The sequence below is a fragment of the Acomys minous genome (genome assembly GCF_964271855.1).
Source record: "Acomys minous genome assembly, chromosome: 18".
In the NCBI taxonomy this organism is placed as follows: Eukaryota; Metazoa; Chordata; class Mammalia; order Rodentia; family Muridae; genus Acomys; species Acomys minous.
In genome coordinates, this window is record NC_140501.1 from 60,433,812 (window position 1) to 60,452,715 (window position 18,904).

Here is an 18,904-nt window from a genome sequence, read left to right on the forward strand (position 1 = left end):
TCTCTGAAGTGCCTGGTCCATGTAGCAAGAGAACCCACAGACAGCACACATGAAGGTCAAGGTAATTTTTTTTTTAGGAGAAAAAACTGGCCAGAATCAATGTACAAGGGAGTCAGGGTCTGTTGTCCTCAAGAGAAAATCCTGATCTATAGAAGCTTTTTGGTCTGTTTTTATCAGCTCATGAAGCCATTTCATTCAGTTCAATGTTGGGGGAAATCTATGGACGTTAGGTTGGCATGACTTCAAAGGCTGAAGAGTGTACACACACAAGGTCATAAAAAGAGGTGTGAGACTACCTGAGGTCACAGGTCCTGTTGGTAGTCACAGAAAGAATCAGATCTGCTGTCTTAGACACCAGTTGGCTAAGGCAAGGGATAGAAAACAAAGGAAACTGTTAATGAACTGAGCAGAATTCCAGTTTGCAGATGGAGGGGGCAGTGGTGTGTGGAGGCAGAGTCCAGGGAGCATCTGACCTCACAGAAGTGATGATGTGTGGGATTGTGACCGACAGGAGGGCAGAGGACATTACTGACGTCTCAGAAAGCCAAACACAGCTGACTCTTGGAAGCAGGTGACAAGGGTGGTCTCTCCCAGAGGCCAGCCATCTCTTACCCCACACTAATGTTTACTTGGAGTTTCTCTGAATGTAAAAGGCTTGCAAAGCCTTCTTGCCCCTTCTTTCTATCAGAGTTTGTAATTGAGACAACTTGAGGAAGAGCAAGCAGAGCCATCAGCAACCACTGAATCTCTTCTGTTTGTCATACCTCGTATGGTTTGTGAAACTCACTACCCAAACAACAGGATGGAGTGAGCCCTACACTCAGTCAGAGGTCCCCTAGCTATGGATGTAATCAACTATGATTCAAAGACACCAGAAAAAAAATGTATCTCTATTAAGGATACTTTTAGTCTGTACAAACTGCTTAATGTTATGACTCCCTAAAAAGTACAATATCACAAGGACTGGGCTGGGGAGATAGCTCAGTCAGCAAGGGCAAGTGCAAGGACCCAAGTGAGACCCACAGAAGCCACATAAGAAAGCCAGGTGTTGGGGCACACATTTGTAATTCTAGTGTGGGACAGGTAGAGACAGGCAGATCCCTGGGGCTCAGGGGCTAGCCAGCTGAGCCTACTTGGTGGGTTCTAGATGAGGCCAGTGAGATGTCCTGACTGAAATAAAATTTAAAAGGTAGGCATCTCCTAAGGAACAACACTCAAGGGTGTCCTCTAACAACTTCTCTCTCTCTCTCTCTCTCTCTCTCTCTCTCTCTCTCTCTCTCTCTCTCTCTCACACACACACACACACACACACACACACACACACACACACACACCAACTATTTAGAAACCATTTACATTGTTTAGGATGTACATTGATTATACACATACTCTGCCATATGTATAAGGGGTGGGAGAATCTGTGGATTTTATTACCACTGGATTTTGTCTTCTTGATATCACTGGAGATACTGGAGCCAGTCCTCCAAGGATACTGGCAATAACTGGCCCTAGAGAGAGGACACATTCTCAAGGGTTCAAATTATGCAACATGGTATATTGGGAGGCTAAAAGCATCTAGTGGTACCTCATGGGCAATGTCGTCTCACAGGTGAACTGAGTGAAATAGGATGCACATGTCAGTGAATACTAGGCTATGAAATTACAGACAATTCTGGCCTTTAATCAAGGTCAGACATGTACAAAGCTGCTCCTTTGATGTTGATCCCACAAAGCCTAAATGGGTTTACCTGTATGTCCAAATTTGGAAGTAGAGTCATTTAGTCAAAAGTGAAAATATATTATCTGCCTTAAAAATTCAAGTATGGGAGAGAGGAACACTTTTATGACACCACACACAGTAGCTCTCTGTAATCAAGGAAGCAGAGCTGATTCCCTCAATGCATGAGAAGAATAACAGTGAAAAACAAAGGCCAACAGTAGGATGTGCAGATGTGGGAACCCAGTGTCTCCAATCTTTACATGACCCAATCTCTAAAATTCCAGTGTTGGTCAGCCAGCCTAGCATAAACAATGTTCTACAGGTCAACCTCTGGCCTACACACACACACATACACACACACACACACACACACACACACACGTTATTGTATTTTGTTCTTTATTTTCTAATTTTTATCTACACTGGAAAATATCATTGTTTTTGCATATTCCTTGCAACTATATTCTAAATGTGCCCAGCAGCTGAGTTCAGTTTGTTTTGCTTCTATGTGTGTAAGTTGTTGTTTCCACCTGGTCCATGCTTAGTAGTCTGTATGAACCTTGAGCACACAGGGTCATGACAAAGATAAAGGCTTAAACTTGATGGGGCATGGGCTGGAGAGACCACATAAGGACTCGGGAGTCTGCCGTGAGCAAGGAGCAGTTGGCCAGGAGAGAAACAGGTCTTCTTACCCCAGTCTCTAACACCCTCCTCATGTCACCTCACAGTCTTGTCTTCCTGGGCATGGAGTCCAACTGCGCTAGCTCATGGCTCAAGAATGTTCAGCTGAAGAGTTACTATGAGGAGTTAGTTGTGGATGGCTCATGAGAAGAAGAGTCACACTGATTAAAGACACTCTGAGAAAAACACATTGAGTGAACCCATGGGGAAAAGATGAAGAGATAGGTTTAAACTTGAACGTGTTTGTTTCCACCCAAAACACTTCTAGGGAAGAGACAACTGGGCCACTGAGGAGCCAGTTTCCTCTACATACCCCTGGCGGGTTCAGACATCAAGCAGGAATCCTCTGGAAATTATCAGCCAGAGGTTTTCTGCCCCCCAGTCATCATGGAAGGGAAGAAAAATGAATTCCATTCATTTAAAATCATCTTCACACAATTTAGATGGAAATTTATATCTGGGTCATTAGAATGCCTCTTGTGTTACTGTCGGTAAGGCACGAGAATGGTGTATAATCAATATCAAGTGTCAGTCTCATCTTATGATCAAGAATAGACCCCATCCACCACCCCAGTAGATCAATATTATGTGAAGAAGTATCTAAAATAGAAAACACTGTACTGGTACTGTGAGGCCGATACTGGTGAGGACCATCAGCATTGAAAGTCACCAAGAGAACAAAGAAGCCCTCGATCATTGGCAGGAAGGTGGCATGAGGTGGCTCTGGTGACAGAAAGCTTTATTTTGGGGGTTTTATTTCAATTTTTAATTATAATTTATTCACATTACATCCTGATTGCAGTACTCTTGCTCTTATATTCCTGTTCCCACCCTCCTTCCCTCTTCCACCCTATAACCCAGACCCAGACAGACATACACGGTATATATTCAGTTATAAGTGGATATTAGCCCAACATAGATATCCTCTGAGAGACTCTGCCCAGCAGAGGATCGGGGAAGATACTGGGTCTCTCAGCTAGACTCTGGGAGAAGAACTGTGAGATATATGGAAATGTTGGGGGATGGAAAGTGGGGGTAGAGTGTCAGGAGCTGCCCAAGGAGACCATCGAGGCTGGTGGATCTGGACCCAGGGGCAGGGGCTGCACAAACTGATGTACCAGCCAAGGACAGTGCAAGCAGAGACCCTAGACCCCCCTGTTCAGATATAGGCGATGGACAGCTCATTCTCCACATGGGGAAGAGGGAGAGGGTGGGGCCTGCCTCTGGCATGAACTCTGGTGCTCACAACTTGATCACTGCCCCTTGGCAGAAAGACCCTGTGGGAACATAGAGGAAGGGGGATGCAGGCTACCCAGATGAGACCTGATAGGTTGTGGTCAGATGATGGCGGGGGCAGAGGGAAGGACCCCACCTGTCAGAAGTCTAGAACGGAGAGTTTCAATGGGGGAGCTGGGCCGATTCCTCTTCAAAGTCTAGTACTGAGCACCTGAGTTCTACTCTCTTGTTCCTTGATCTGTCTGATTTGTCCTCAAGCTGGTGTTTTGCGTTCTGCTAACTGACCACACTCAGTGTGGCCTAGTTAGGGCCACTGTTGCTGTGATGAAATGCCATGACCAAAAGTAACTCGAGGAGGAAAGGGGCTATTTGGTTTAAGCTTTCACATCACTGTTCATCATTGAAGGAAGTCAGGACAGGAACTCAATCACAACAGGAACCTGGAGGCAGGAGCTGAGGCAGATGCTGCTGTGAAGGGGTGCTGCTTATTGGCTTGCTCTCCATGGATTGCTCAGCCTGATTTCATGTAGAGCCCAGAACTACCAGCCCAGCCTCACCCAAAAGGAATGAGCCCCCCCCCCCCCCGCATCAACCACTAATTAAGAAATTGCTCTACGGACTGATCTTAAGGAGGCATTTCTCAGCTAAGGTTCCCTCCTCTCAGAGGACTTTAATTTTTGTTAAGTTGACATAGAGTATGTTAGAGAAAATGGTAGCACATGTGCCATGTAGTGACCAAGATTCATTCTAGAAATGAGCCGTAGACTATATTGTCATTACAAAACATCAGAGTACATGTATAAAAACCAAGATGACCACAACAATAATACACAGAAAGAATTACTTGTCCCTTTGGTGCCTGTCTCTTGACATGTATCATTGGAATGGTATTTTTTTTTAGATTTATTTATTTTTATTTTAAGTGCGTGTTTGAGTGTCTACATATATGTATATATACCAGGTTTGGGTCTGGTGCCCAAAGAGTCCAGAAGAGGGCATCAGACGCCCTGGAACTGAAGACTGTGAACTGCCCTGCAGGTGCAGGGACCCAAACTCGAGTCTTCCACAAGCACTCTTAGTCAAAGACCATGCAGAGAATCCAGGTTCAGTTCCCAGCACTCATGTCATGCTGATAGCCTCTTGCTGAAAGACTCCACTTCCCAGCTTCCTTTATGAACCTCAGAGTCATTTCTGTCCCTATAAGGGGCTGCATCTCATCTTCCTCTGTAGGCATTATAGCCAACTGCACACATGGGTGACAAAATCCTCCCTCACAGTGAGTATCTATGGTCCTGTCTAAGGTTAGACCAAGCCTTTCTCTCTTTTGTCCATCTCTGTATGGCTACCTTTGAATAATCTAAGAGCTGGGATGGGAAATCGGAGGCTTCCAGTGTCTCAAGCCCACCCACAGACAAACCTCCCTGCCTCTCATTTGCTCCCCCAGACCTAGCTGAGAGGCCCAGGAAGAGCCACTTGATTTGTCTCAGGCAGCCATTTTTCCCTTTACTCTCTGTCTCCACCCTTTCTCTCTCACCTTACAGCCCTGACACTGTCTGACCTAGGCGGGAAGCCATGGTGAATTCCACCAAAACATGCCTGTAACATAGGAAAACACCCGGACAAGGTAATCTGTAGGACCTAACACAGAGGTATCATAGCTAGGGCTAGGAGCTCACTGAAGCCTTCGTATGTAAGACACCCCCTCCCTAGGTTGAAGGTACCTGAGACTTTAACATTGGCTGCAAGAAACACTTGATCAGCTGAAAGCTATAGTAACCTTCCACGGGCCCTGTGGTCTTAGGTCTAAGATTCACCAGAACTCTGTAACTGGACTGGCCACCGCTGAACCAAATTTAGAATTTTTAATATATAAATTGATTTAAATAAGTATATACAATAAAGTGGCAACATAGTCTTAGGCCCCACTTCCCATAAAATCCACAATTCACTCCCATCTTTCTCAAGGCTCTGGTTTACATCCGTGCCCATAGGCAGAATGCTCACAGTTTCAGCTGAGCCTCCGAACTTGCATTTTTACAATGACACTAATCCCTCACTGAGACTGCATGGAAATCGCTTGCCTTATGCCTCACCTAGCTTATGCTTTTGGCTTGCTTGTCTTTCTGCCTCTTGAAGCCTGGAAAATCCTGTCTGCTTGTATCTCCAACAGCTAAGAAGTACAGCATTCACATTGTCTGTTCCCATTTGCAGGCACACACAAACTGGTTACAGATACGGAGATCACTGGGTTCAGTTTTACAGGGATGCAGAATGTCTTCTGAGTACGGGTAATATTGAAAGATTGTTTCACCTTGTTCCAGTCTGCTAAGCAGGCTGGCTCTGTTTGTTTAAATGTTTCCTTCCAAAGTCTCGGTCCTGGATCGGGCTAACCAACTGACTCTGTGGCAGGGAAGAGGAAAGCAAAACAGGACAGCCCAGAAACAGACACTTTGTCTTAAAGAACAACTGAAAAGGTTACAAATGGCAAGGTGTTTAAGCCTGAATGCCCCTCCTTTTTCCTTGTTTTTGTTTACTATCCCTAAAGCTTTTGTGGAAACTTTAACTTTCTGTATTTTAGAATGTGTAAGTTCACTGAATGTGATTTAAAAAGAATGAGCAACCGATGGGTATGTCTTTAAATTGGTATAAAAGATTGAACGCTTAATTAAAAGGGGTTAAATTTACAATACACTTACCTACCAGGACACCCCCTACGTCCAAGCAGTTCCACTGGAATGAGCACAAAGCAGAGTAAGTTGTATGCTGTCCTGCTTACATGGCAAGGATGCATGGCAAATAAAACTTGGCAGAAGTTTCCTACACCTGCCTTTATCTGCATAGGCCTAGCCCATTCTGGATAGGTAGGCCAAACCATATAAAAACTTCCTTATTAAAAAAAAAAAAACAGGCTGGACATGGTGGCACATGCCTTTAATCCCAGCACTTGGGAGACAGAGACAAGCAGATCACTGTGAGTTCGAGGCCAGCCTGATCTACCAAGTGAGTCTAGGACAGCCAGGTCTACACAGAGAGACCCTGTCTTGAAAAACCAAACCCAAACCAAAACAAAAAACCAAATTACTTCTCATGTCTCACATAAAAGGGATATTGATTCCCTTGCCCAATGGATCTCAGAGGCTACACCCACCTCCTAAATGTCTCTAACAACAGAGAGACTCTGCCCTCAATGTCTCCCCAACTAACATATGAGGATGCTGTGGACAGGGCAACCATGCAACTGGTCGGGGCCTGCAGGCAGTTCAGTGAGCCATGCCCTTTACCCTGGCATTCACCTGCTTTGAGACTATGTCCATCTCCACCCAGATAGAGCATTCGGGCCAGCGCCTTCTCCCTGTGACATCACCGTGACGCCACCAGTGAGCACATGGGCTTTGGCACTGAGGGTTGTGGATGTTTTTTAAAGAGATCTCCAAAGCCAAAAGCTCATTGATTTGGTTAGCCGGCTTTACAGATGATGCCTCTAAACACCCAATCTATTTTTTATTTTTATTTATTTTATTTTGAAAGCAGTTAACTTATATATCCATTTAACAAAATATCAGCAATCAATTTTCAGAACCATGTTAAAGGTGCATCCATCACAGTTCTTTTTTTTTTTTTTTGGCATATACACTTATATTATTACACATAAATAAAATAAACTACATACAGCAAGAAGAACCATGAAGCAATCAGGAATCATATAAATGCTGATTATACATTTAAAACATATAAATAGTGTTTTGGCTAATTGTATTTGGCAACCTTGCAGAAAACATCTTTCCTGTCTTGGTGAGTCTAAAATTCTGAATGTAAATCAATATCTATCATATCTCATCTCTGCCAACTTAAAACATCTATCTAGACCTAAAAACGTCTTATCCCCTAAACAACTAAGCTTAACTAAAAAGACTAAACTATCTGGTCTTCAACCTCATCAGAGATTTGAGAAGAAATAAAACTTAATTACCTAAATAAACCAGAAGTACATGTTAGCAGCTTCCAAAATGAAAAAGAGAAACAGTTTGCTGCCTGAACAGTCACCCAAAACTCTCTATAACATTGGAACATCATCTTCAGCCTTCTGGCCGAGTATAACTGACAGACATATTTATAAGGCAGGAACTACTGAGGACTTGCTTACCCTGTTTTGGCAAAATTTGGCCATCAACTCTGCCAGCATCCAAGCTTGCTCATTTTTAGGCAGATTTCTGTCTGTGGCAGAAACTACTTTTATTACAAAAAAAAGTATCCTAGGTTTAACAGATAGATATGATCCTATAGATAGATAATGTAAAATAGTTAGATGGGGTCTTCAAAAGCCTTAAAGACCTACAGAATATGACATTTAAAGATGTTTCTATTGTTTTAAGGATTCTTGACAACGAGACAGATGATGAGCATCAATGAACCTCCTTATAGAGATGGCTTCAAATTCACCAAACCAACCACTGGGCAAAACACTCAATCTATTCTTAACTAGAACAATGTTAAGAAATGTGCTTGCTCTTGTTGGTAAGTGGTGACCTAGAGAACTGTCCATCTGCAGAAGAAGCAAACAGTTGGCTTCGGCCTCCTTTGTTCGTTCAGCCTGTGGTGCAAACTATTTATTGCAGAGTTGACGTGACTGCTGCTCTCATCTTCCATCTGTTGCATGAGTGTATAGAAATGGGAATGTAGAGGTTTTGAAAAGATTCTGTTAATAAGATTAACTTTAGAAAAATTTGTAAAAATCAACCACCTATTCTTGACATGGCAGACACTGACTCAGGCTAACGGCGCAGGATGGTGTTGAGAAGGCAGCAAGACAGTCACTTTCTCTGATAGTAATTTTAAAATGAAATCTGAAAATAATTTCTTTCGGCGAAATACAGCTTAGAGTTAAATTGTCTTTTAAAGAATCCTGATATTTACTACATAATCTTGGAATACAGGTAGAGCAATTGGATATCAAAACATGTACTGTCATGTTTTAAAATACCAAATTTGCCATTTAAAGTAACGGTCCCAGGGTTTAAAGTTTCAGCTTATCAGATTGTTTCTAATGAGAAATTTTGTTTAGCTCAAGATATTCCGGGTTTTTTTCATGAAATAATAGCAGGTATTGTTGACATTTAAAACAAATGCACAAAGTTTATCATATATAGTAACAACAATTATCACTTAGACACTTTCTGTTTGGATTCATTCCTTGGGTGCTTTCTTTAACTAACCTCTTTCACAAGGCTTCCAAGTGCTTGTCCCTTATGAAGGAGCCTGGTATAGCAAACAGCTAACTACACCTTCCTTATCCTTCCACGGATAATGTAAAAGGATAAAGCTGGTCTTGGTTCAGCGGGTTATACAACCGCATTTAACTCACGTTAATCTTGACGTCGAAGTTTTCCTCGTGTAACTTTGTCTCTTATTGCTCCCCACAAAGTTGCCGTTGTTACCTCCTGACTTACATTTTGGATCTTTGTCAACTGTTACCTTTTATCATGGCCCTTTGGACGGACCGGGCCCTCTTCTGAGGCGCTCTGACCGCTACTCCCCTCGTTGCTTTTCTGTCAGCCCTGAAGCAGTTGCTAATAGACCAACACACCCAGACCCCTAAAAAAAACAGTTCGGGTGAGCACCAAAAGGAGACTAATACCCCGTGGGCCATCAAGGTCATCCCTCTCCTTCCGCTCTGGACATTGGGGGACCCAGAACTGAAGCAGTCTCGCCAGCTCTGGTTAGTATAACCACCTCCAGGACCAGCTTGCCTCCGTGACTACAGCAGTGCCCCCATGGCTGAAAGGGACTAGCTCTGACTTCTGCCAAAGACTGGACTGTGCCCTCCTCGGACAGCATTGCTTCCGGGCCGACTGATTTGAAATGGGACCTAAAGACACAGAGGTCAGACAAAAATTCCTCCGGTTCCCTCCAGCTCTGGATATCCCCCCCCCCCACCGCCCCGCCCTTGATCACGCTTTCCTCCTTGTTATTTTTATACTTCTGTTTGTGCCCTGTTTTTTTTTTTAATGTTTTATGTGATGAACTTCACCCTTATATCCAAAAGAAATGTTCCACTCAAGCTCTCCCGATATATCTCACCCTGCAACAGCCTCCATTTGTTCTTGACACATCTGAAAAAGACAATTTCAATCCTGTAGAGAAACTGGCTAAAAGGGACCTTCACCCTTTCCCCCCAGGCCAGGTACAATACTTTACACTGGCCCTCTGTTTTTCTCCCACTCCCTCTCTTTGATGCTCTATAGTCCCCTGCGCAACAGCCTTGACAGTGAGCAGCCCCTGTTACCACAAATCAGCTGTATGCTCACTTCCTCTCAACCCCCCTGGCCCTCCCACTCCCCCACCCCCACCCTGGCTGCCCCTGCCCCCTAGCCCCCACCCTCCCAGCCCCTCCACACACCCCCAGCCCCCCCAACCCCTCCCGTTTCTTCCCATCTCTACTTCTCCCTCTTCTGGTTCTGTTTTGTAACCAGATCATCTGCTTACAGCCTCTAATAATTAGTGCCCAAGTCTTTCCAGGAATACAGGACAGCAATCGCCTGTAGTCACAGCCAACCAAGTGAAGACCCTACCTCTGCTCTATATGACCAGAGGGACCTCTCTTCATCAGACTCTCTTCCATTTCTGTCCCTTCTGACAAAGACATAAGGAAAAAACCAAAACAAACCAAACAAACTAACGAAAAACCAACCCAAACAACAACAGCTGTAACATACCTGCCTTGCATTTTTTAAAAATACCATCTCAGTTACATGGAGTATGAAAGTCATTTATGCCTCTATAAAAGGCTGTGTCCCATCTTCTTCTATACGACATTTTGGCCATGTGCACACATGGGTGACTAACTGACCCCTTGTCATGTATAAGCATGGTCCCACCTAAGGTCAGACCAAGCCTCTTTTTCTTTCTGCCTTCTATCTCTCTGCACAGCTGCCTTTAAATGATCTATATTCTGCCTCTAATTCCAGTTCCAGGGAATCAGACCCCCTCTTCTGTCCTCCAGGGGTACCTGAACACATGTATGCATGCCCACCCACCCCACGTGACATTTTTAAAGCTTGTGATTAAAATTCTCCTGTTAGCAGATATTGATGGAAGAAAGAGCAGGGCACATAAACACAGCTTCATCCGGGCTTCCTGGAAAGTGAATTTGAGTGATCCCAAAGACAACAAATATGAATGATCTATGCTTCAGGATTTTGTGTGAAAGTGTGGCCACTGACCATGGTGTGGGACCTAACCAAAGATATGTGGATATCTTGTTAAAAGAATTGGGAAAGTTTATCAAAAGATAAGTCATAGTCACAAGGGGCTGGAGAGACGGCTCAGAGGTTAAGAGCACTGTATGTTCTTCAAAAGGTCCTGAGTTCAATTCCCAGCAACCACATGGTGGCTCACAACCATCTACAGTGAGATCTGGTGCCCTCTTCTGGCATGCAGGTGTACATGCAGGTGAAACATTGTATACATAATAAATAAATAAATCTTTTTTAAAAAATCACAGTCACATAATAAGCCTCAAAAATAGTGCAAGCGAAAAGGTGAGTGAAAACCCTGAAGAGACACTAAAACAGATGTGGAAGCAGCCAGATGCTGAGAGGAGCCAGGACTAGTGTGAGCCCTGAATGTTGGTAATATGTGAAGCATCGGGCTTTGTCTCCATGCTAGACACGGGGGCACTGAGGCTGACCCTTCTCCTCCTGCCTCTGCCTCACAGGTCCCTAAAGTGCCTGGAGTGTCCCTTTTATCCTTCCTGTCACTAGCAGGGTTCCCAAAGCACAGAGGCAGTATTGGTGGTGTAGAAATGCCAAGAGAGGGAAACAGTTTGGAAGGGGCTTTCAGCTGGTGATGAAGAGAGAGGAGATGAGGGAGGGAGAGAGGGAGGGAGAGGGGAGAGAGAGAGAGAGAGAGAGAGAGAGAGAGAGAGAGAGAGAGAAGAGTCCCAGTGTTTAACAATGCACTATAAACCACATTAATCAGAACTCTGCAGAGCACTCAGAATGGACGCCCCTTCTGTACCCCAAACATGCAATTCGGGCTCATTGTAGCCTTTTGTTATTACTTTTCACTTTTAACGTTGTCTTTGATGTTCATTTTAAATGCATTTTTATTCGATGAAAATGCTGGGTAAGGGGGAGGTGGCAGGATTTGTCCCGGGTCCTTTAATCCTTCTGTCTGGCCTGGATCTTGAGCTCCCCCAGGATGGGCAGTGGCTCAACTGAACAGACATTTCAGAACACTCCTTAAAACACTGTAACAGAGAGCAAGGGGGTAGGCTCTAGGGGGAACCCAACGCAGTCCCCACACACCATCTGGGACTGCGGTTAAGAGCACACAAACATTATTATAAAATCACGAGCGTCAGGTAGGTTCAGCAAGAAACTTCAAAGACGTTTCCAAGGCCGGACAGCACAGTGTCAGTGGGATGTAAGAGGCTTTTGTGGAGAGGCGACCACTAACGAGTTCTCTAATTGAAAGCAGATTGATGAAGTCAATAATTTTGTCCTCCCCCAAAGACATGTGTCCCTTACCCAGGGCTTTCTCATAAGCGACACCTTCCCTTTATGTGCCAAAACCTTCTCCCTACGGCCATCACTACATGGCTATACTTCACCCCTTTGGTGACAATTCAGCCTCCAAGAAAAAGCAGTAAGTACAAAATGGACCATTTTCCCGATAGCCTAGATCTCTCCTTTAATATCATTTTCCCAAAGTGTCTCCGCAACACAGAACCTCACTGTGTCCATCTGAATCCCGCTTCCTTAAGTGTTTTCACGGTGGCCAGGTTGAATTTTGAAAGCGCACACTTTGTCCAAGCCAGGTCTGGGAATGATTTTTTTCCTCAGCTCCCGGACATTGCTCTTTCTCCTTGTTCATTACAACAGAAGACTGTGTCGCAGCAGAAGACTCCCGAACCTCAGCCCGCACAGTAATCGTGCCCAGAGTGGCAGAGGTGTGGCTGGTTCGCATTGCTGATGACGTCCCAGAACTATAAAGGAAGTGGACTATAAAGAACTGAGTCCTGAGATTGATGAGGACGGAGATTCAGAGTCGCCGACGACGTACAGAAGAAGGTGCCAGCGAGACCATGTGAGAGGATATTCTGACCCTGACTCATCTTAGAGAGTCTAGTTCTTTCCAACTTGCAAGGAGAATCCAGAAGACACAGCACAGCTGTGAGTTTGGCAGCCACTCGAGGCCTCCTGTGGTGGAGGTAAGCAGAGAGAGTTAGAGGATTCCCGCCCCCATGGGAACTTGGGGCAGTGCCACTGGGTTGCCTCATTGGCCTGCTGTTTAGAACCCGGTACTGACAAGGCCATCAAGACGCATGTCGGCTAAAGGCAGGAATGCTCTCCTGCCGTCAGACGCATCCTGCAGCTATCACAAGTGTCTGGAGCTCAGCTCCTTTGCTTTTCAATTATTTATGCGGCATTTGAGTCTAAGTCTGTGCCCTCCGGTGCATGCGTGCTGCAGAATGCGTGAAGACGTCAGAGGTCAGCTTGCAGGAGTTACTGCTGATCCTCTACCATGTCGGTCTTGGGAATTGAACTCATGTCGTTAGGCTTAGCTACAAATGCCCTTACCCACTCAGCTAGCTCAGCAGCCTTTGAATGCCAACTTTTAAAACTGTGGGTCTTCAGTCCTGACCTGTAGAAGGCTACATAACTAAAGGCAGGAGATTTTCTCTCTCTCTCTTTCTCTCCCCCCCCCACACACACAGACACACACACACAGAGACACACACACCAGTGATAGCAAAAGGTTTCTGAATGTAAAAATAACCACTAATTAATTCAAAAAACAAACATACAGCATACCCAAGGTGCTCCTGGCAGCGCTCTCCGTGTTGCCCCGCACCACCTCACTGCAGCCATGGTTCTGAACACAAAGCACACACACACACACACACACACACACACACACACACACACACACATTGCAACATCCAAGCATCCCCCATGTGTGAATGAACACTGACTGAAATGTCACAGCTTGGACTCCAGGTGATGTGTGATTGTGTTTATAAATTGCATGGGTGTTTTGGTTTTGTTTTGCTGTTTTTTTACTCCACAAACAAGGAAAAACATAATAGTTTAGCTATGGGAAAACAATGATTTTTCACATTTTCCTACCATATTCCTTAGCATGAAAGCATGAAATTAATATAGTTTGAGGAATATATTGTGTTAGAATGTCTAATTTTAAAAATTTGAATTTGAAGCACTGACAAACTCCATTTAAAAAAAAATTTAAGTAAAATTTAGCTTGCGATTAAGATAGAATTTCCAACAATTTTGTAATGGTCCTAAAAGCACTTCTGCATTCTCAGCAATAATAACTATAAAATAAAAACATGGAGCAATTACAAAATCATTGATGGTGCTCTCTGTCCTCTGTATAAAATAGTCAGTGGCGATTTTTATGTAAAAATATTTTTTAAATTGGGGGAGTGGGGAAGAGAGCAGAAGTCTACCTTCAGAAGTCAGTTTTTTCATTGCAACATGCATACAAAAGAATTGTTTTAAAATACATGTGTTTATAGTTTCTGCACCCACCAGGGGATTGAACCCAGTTGGGTTGGTGGCAAGTGCTGAGCCATTTAACTGGCCCACTTTATATAAAAATAAACAGTCACATCTATCTCACTAGTACAGGAGCTTTCTTTTGTCATTGTCTTAGTCAGTGTTCTATTACTGTGAGGAGACATCATGGCCAATGCAACTGTTAGAAAAGAAAGCATTTAACTGGGGACTTGCACAGCATTTCAGAGGGTGAGTCCATTTATCATCATGTAGGAAAGCAGACAGGAATGGCGCTGAAGCAATAAAGTGGAGAGCTGTACATCCTGGTACACAGGTAGCAGGGAGAGAGAGAGAGAGAGAGAGAGAGAGAGAGAGAGAGAGAGAGAGAGAGAGAGGAGAGAGATGGGGGGAGAGGGAGAGAAAGAGGGAGAGAGCCTGATGTAAGCTTTTGAAACCTCAAGGCCCACCCCCAGTGACACACCCCTCCAACCAGACCACACCTCCCAATCCCTCCCATACAGTTCTGCCACCTGAAGATTTTTTTAAAAATTAATTTCTTTATGGTTTATTGTTAGTAGTAAACATTTGGTTTGTACATCTATTTTATATATCTGCACACCTGGTATCGTGTAAATTTTTTTCAGGAGGAGAGCTGGAGAGATGTCTCAGTAGGGTCAACTATCTGGCACGCTAGCACCTGAGTTCCGTGCCCAGCATCTGCATAGAAGATCTGAGTGCTTCAGAGGGCACCTGCACTCCTCAAGCTGGGGCAGTGGAGATGGGGTAAGGGGTGTGTCACTGGGGCTAGAGACTCAAACCTAAGCTGTTGTGAAAGACGCCCTGACATTGGACTCTGGCCTCCAAAGACACACAGGTGGGCGTGTGGAACTATATTTTCACGCACTGATTCATGGGAGTGGAGGGGGTCAAGAAAAGATTAAACTTAAGAAGTCCTTGTTATAGGGCGCTCTGGACAGCTCTCTCGATCCAGTGTCGCCAGCCCTATCTTCGCTAAACTCTGAACAGTCTAGGACGCCACTGCCTTAAGCACCTTTGCACGACCCGTGCCTAAGGCTGTGCCGAAGAAAGGAATTATGAAACGCTCCAAGAGACATGCTTTTCCAGCACCTTGCAAGGCAGCTGCTGTATCTCCCACTCCAGGTTGAGAAAGAAAAAAAAAAAAAAAAAAGGAAAGGACACTGAACCAACCACACGCCTTCATGAAGAGGTGGGGCTAGTCTGGAGTTCAGCTCCAGGCAGCTTGACTAAATTTCTACCTAATAAAAACCAGCCTTGGGAAAGACTTAAAAAAAAATGAAAAAGTCAGAACTGTCGGTCTATTCTGGGGGTGGGAGTTAATTAGAACCTGTTTTTCCTAAGCTGCTCTGTTTCAGTGAGCCTGCTGTTTGCTGTGATAATGCAGAGCAAATCAATGATACTGACGATGCTGCTGGTGCCGGAGATGACCAGGGTTTCTCAACTGTGCTTGGGAAATCCAGGGCCATACTTACTCCGTGCTCAGGAGACCAAAGCAGAGGTGTAGGAACGTGGTAGGACAGAGTCTCAGTTCCCCTGAAAAATAAAAATTAAAAGATCCAGAGCTTTCCCCTCCAAGTCTCATTAATTCTACACTTTCCTCCCAGTTGACAATGGCTGTGCCCTGAGGACACCCTGAGGAGTGTGACTTTCCCAGGTCTTTATTGAAAGCACCACCTGGAAGGAGCCGGTGACCTCACAACCTGCCAAAAAGGGAGGGCTGCAGAACCTTTCACATTTTTGAATTGCAACTGTTTTTTGTCATCGTAAAGAAAGAGCTAATCATTTCTTTCCAGCAATCCACCGCCACCCCCTCTGTCTCCCGCGCAGACTATTATGAAATTGCCAAAGACCACACACTTGGCTTTCTCTGTTTTCACAGTTTTTAAAACATCATCAAAAGGCAAAGGGGGCAGGAGTCGAGGGTTCCTTTCCCAGCACGGCATCTGAAGTGGAACTCCCTCAGGAGAATGCTGTTCTCTTCTGGCTACCTTCCATCGGCCCCATCTTCTCATGAAGTGTTTATCATCTCGCGTAAAGAAAATGGAGACAAAAAAAAATATATCTCAAACTGTGTCCAATTGGGAAAGTGCCATAGAACTCTGAGTTTGATGCTATTGAATATTCTGGAAGTGAATTTTAAAGACTAAAAAAAAATTAGCTAATAATATAAAAGGTTGAAATTTATGATAACATTTATCTCCATGTTAATAAGGAATTCGCAAACAAAGTTGATTATCCAGCCCTTTGCAGACGCTCGGCCATGAATCAAGCCGATGTCACATTAGTGATAGAAGGCAGTTGGTTTTAGCAGAGCTGGCCCACTGTAAGGTGTCTCTTTTTTTATGTGAAATTATGTTGAGAGAGTTTTGAAACGCACACCATCTGAGTCACAGACCCTGGCTCAGAGGCAGGAATTCAACACAAACATTTTTTAGCGGCACATCAGTGATGTAAAGTTTGTTTTCGAGGCAAAAATAAAACACATGTCTCAAGTCCAAAACCAACTGAACCCATGGAGTGGGAAAGAAAATGCCACTGGGCCCAAAGTCAGAAGCCGCCCATCAGTTCACCACAGAACCTTGCCGTCTTCCAAGCCCCCGGCCCTCGGATATGCTGTCTTCTCTGCGTTATACCCCTACCCCAAACAGGCATGCCAGTCAGTGCCACCAATTCCTTCAGGCTTCGGGGGCTCACACCCCACATCCTTATTTGTGATGTTTCTTACCACCTCCCCAGCCTCAGTTTCCCTGAGCACCAGCATGAGAGCACGACACACACACACACACACACACACACACACACACACACACACACACACATACACACACACATTTGGAGTAGCATATGTAGAGACACTTGTAGAGTTTCTTCCTGTAATGAAGGCTGGGACTGTGAGAGCCATGGGCTGCCCTAAGACAGAATGCGGCTCCTCTGATGCTCTTCCCACTGCCCAACGTTTCCTTCTTCCATCACACGGTCCAAAGCCAACTGGTTCCTCCTGTCCCTAACCTCTGCCTGGCACCCCGCTTCCCCATCCTTGCTGGTGTTCTGCTTCTTTATGACTCGGGATTTATGATCGACTTGTTTTCTTATCACTCTTGAGCTATTTCATATGCGTACTTAGAGCTCCTTTACAGACCTCCCCAGGCTGTCTGAGAGGTTCTTCTAATAGTCCCTGTAAGACCTAGCCACAAAGAGCCAGTCAATAAGCAGTCAATAAGGAATAGATGGGGAATCCTGCCACAAACCCTGTGCTGGAGACGAAAGATGATAGAGAAACATCATCACACGGTCAGCATCCAAAGGCTCGGGGGGATAACAGACTTCGCTTTTATTTGGACACACAATTGCTCTTTTTTTTTTTTAAACCTAATTAGTTAACTAATTCATTTCGTTTTATGCACAAGAGAGTTTTGCCTGCATGTCTGTCTGTGTATCACACACGTGCCTGGTACCTATGGATATCAGAAGAGGATGTAGAATCTTTGAGATTGAAACTACAGATCATTGTAGCCACCATGTGGTGTAGGAATCCAACCCAGACCCTCTGCAAGAGCAGCCAGTGTTCTTATCCACCAAGTCAGCTCTTCAACCCAACTGCTTTCATTTTGTGTAGGGCTAGGCAACAGGATGAGTGGAGAAAGAAAAAAGACCGGAAAAGTCTTAGGCCACTGTGCTCAGTGTGCACAGTGATTTGTCCTCCAATTGTAGTGCATTGGAGTTACCTGGGAATGTTAATTTTAAAAAAATCAGGGCCAGTGAAATGACTCAAAGTCATTGCCACCAAGTCTTATGACCTGTTGGAAGAAAATCCCCAAAATTGTCCACAGGCATAAAGCACATGTGCCCACAAATGAATGAATGTGGGGAGAAAGAGAGAGAGAGAGAGAGAGAGAGAGAGAGAGAGAGAGAGAGAGAGAGAGAGAGAGAGGAGAGAGCTCAGTGATAGAATGTTTACCTGGCATCTTTAAGTCCCTAAGCTCAGTTCTTAGTAACAAATCACAAAGTTAAATTAAATTAAAAATTAATTTAAAAATATGTAGAGCCTCAAAATAGTCCCAAAATACTATTTGTACAGTGGGATCAGAAATCTATGCCTATGTAAACCAGCTCCCAAAGGACTCAGAGCAGCTAGGCGGCATAGAGCAACGGGCAGGTGTTAGGAATAAACCCTGGATTCAGATCACGACTCTGACACACCAGGCTGTGGGACTCAGGGTAAGTTACCTCAGCCCTCATCCCTGTTTACTCATTGTGATGCTAGGTATACAAATCCTCTGGACATCGGGCGAGTCACCCCACCCCGTATCATTATTTCTGACTGTAGTGGTGGTGTGGCTTTGTTCTGTGGTCTGTGGACGCAGAGCTGTCTCTGATAAAAAGAGGGCCAGTCATGTCAGTGCTAATCCTTCTGAGGAGAGAAGAGATTAGTAACAGGAGCGGAATCTTCATGGGTGTCTTTACAGAATAATAACCTCAGTGGGGCCCCACTTGCGTTCCAGAGAAATGCTAGGAAATTGGAGTGGGAGGGGTCGTCTGCCACAAAGAGGGCTCAAGCTCTGCATGAAATTCCTTCAGAGCATCCCATGAGCTGGCTAGATGCTGGGGGACTTGAGAAGAAGCACAGTGCCAGCTTGTGTATTAATCAGCAGACAAATTCTCTCTTCTATGACCCTGAAGGTACAGCACAGCTATACATTTGTCAATG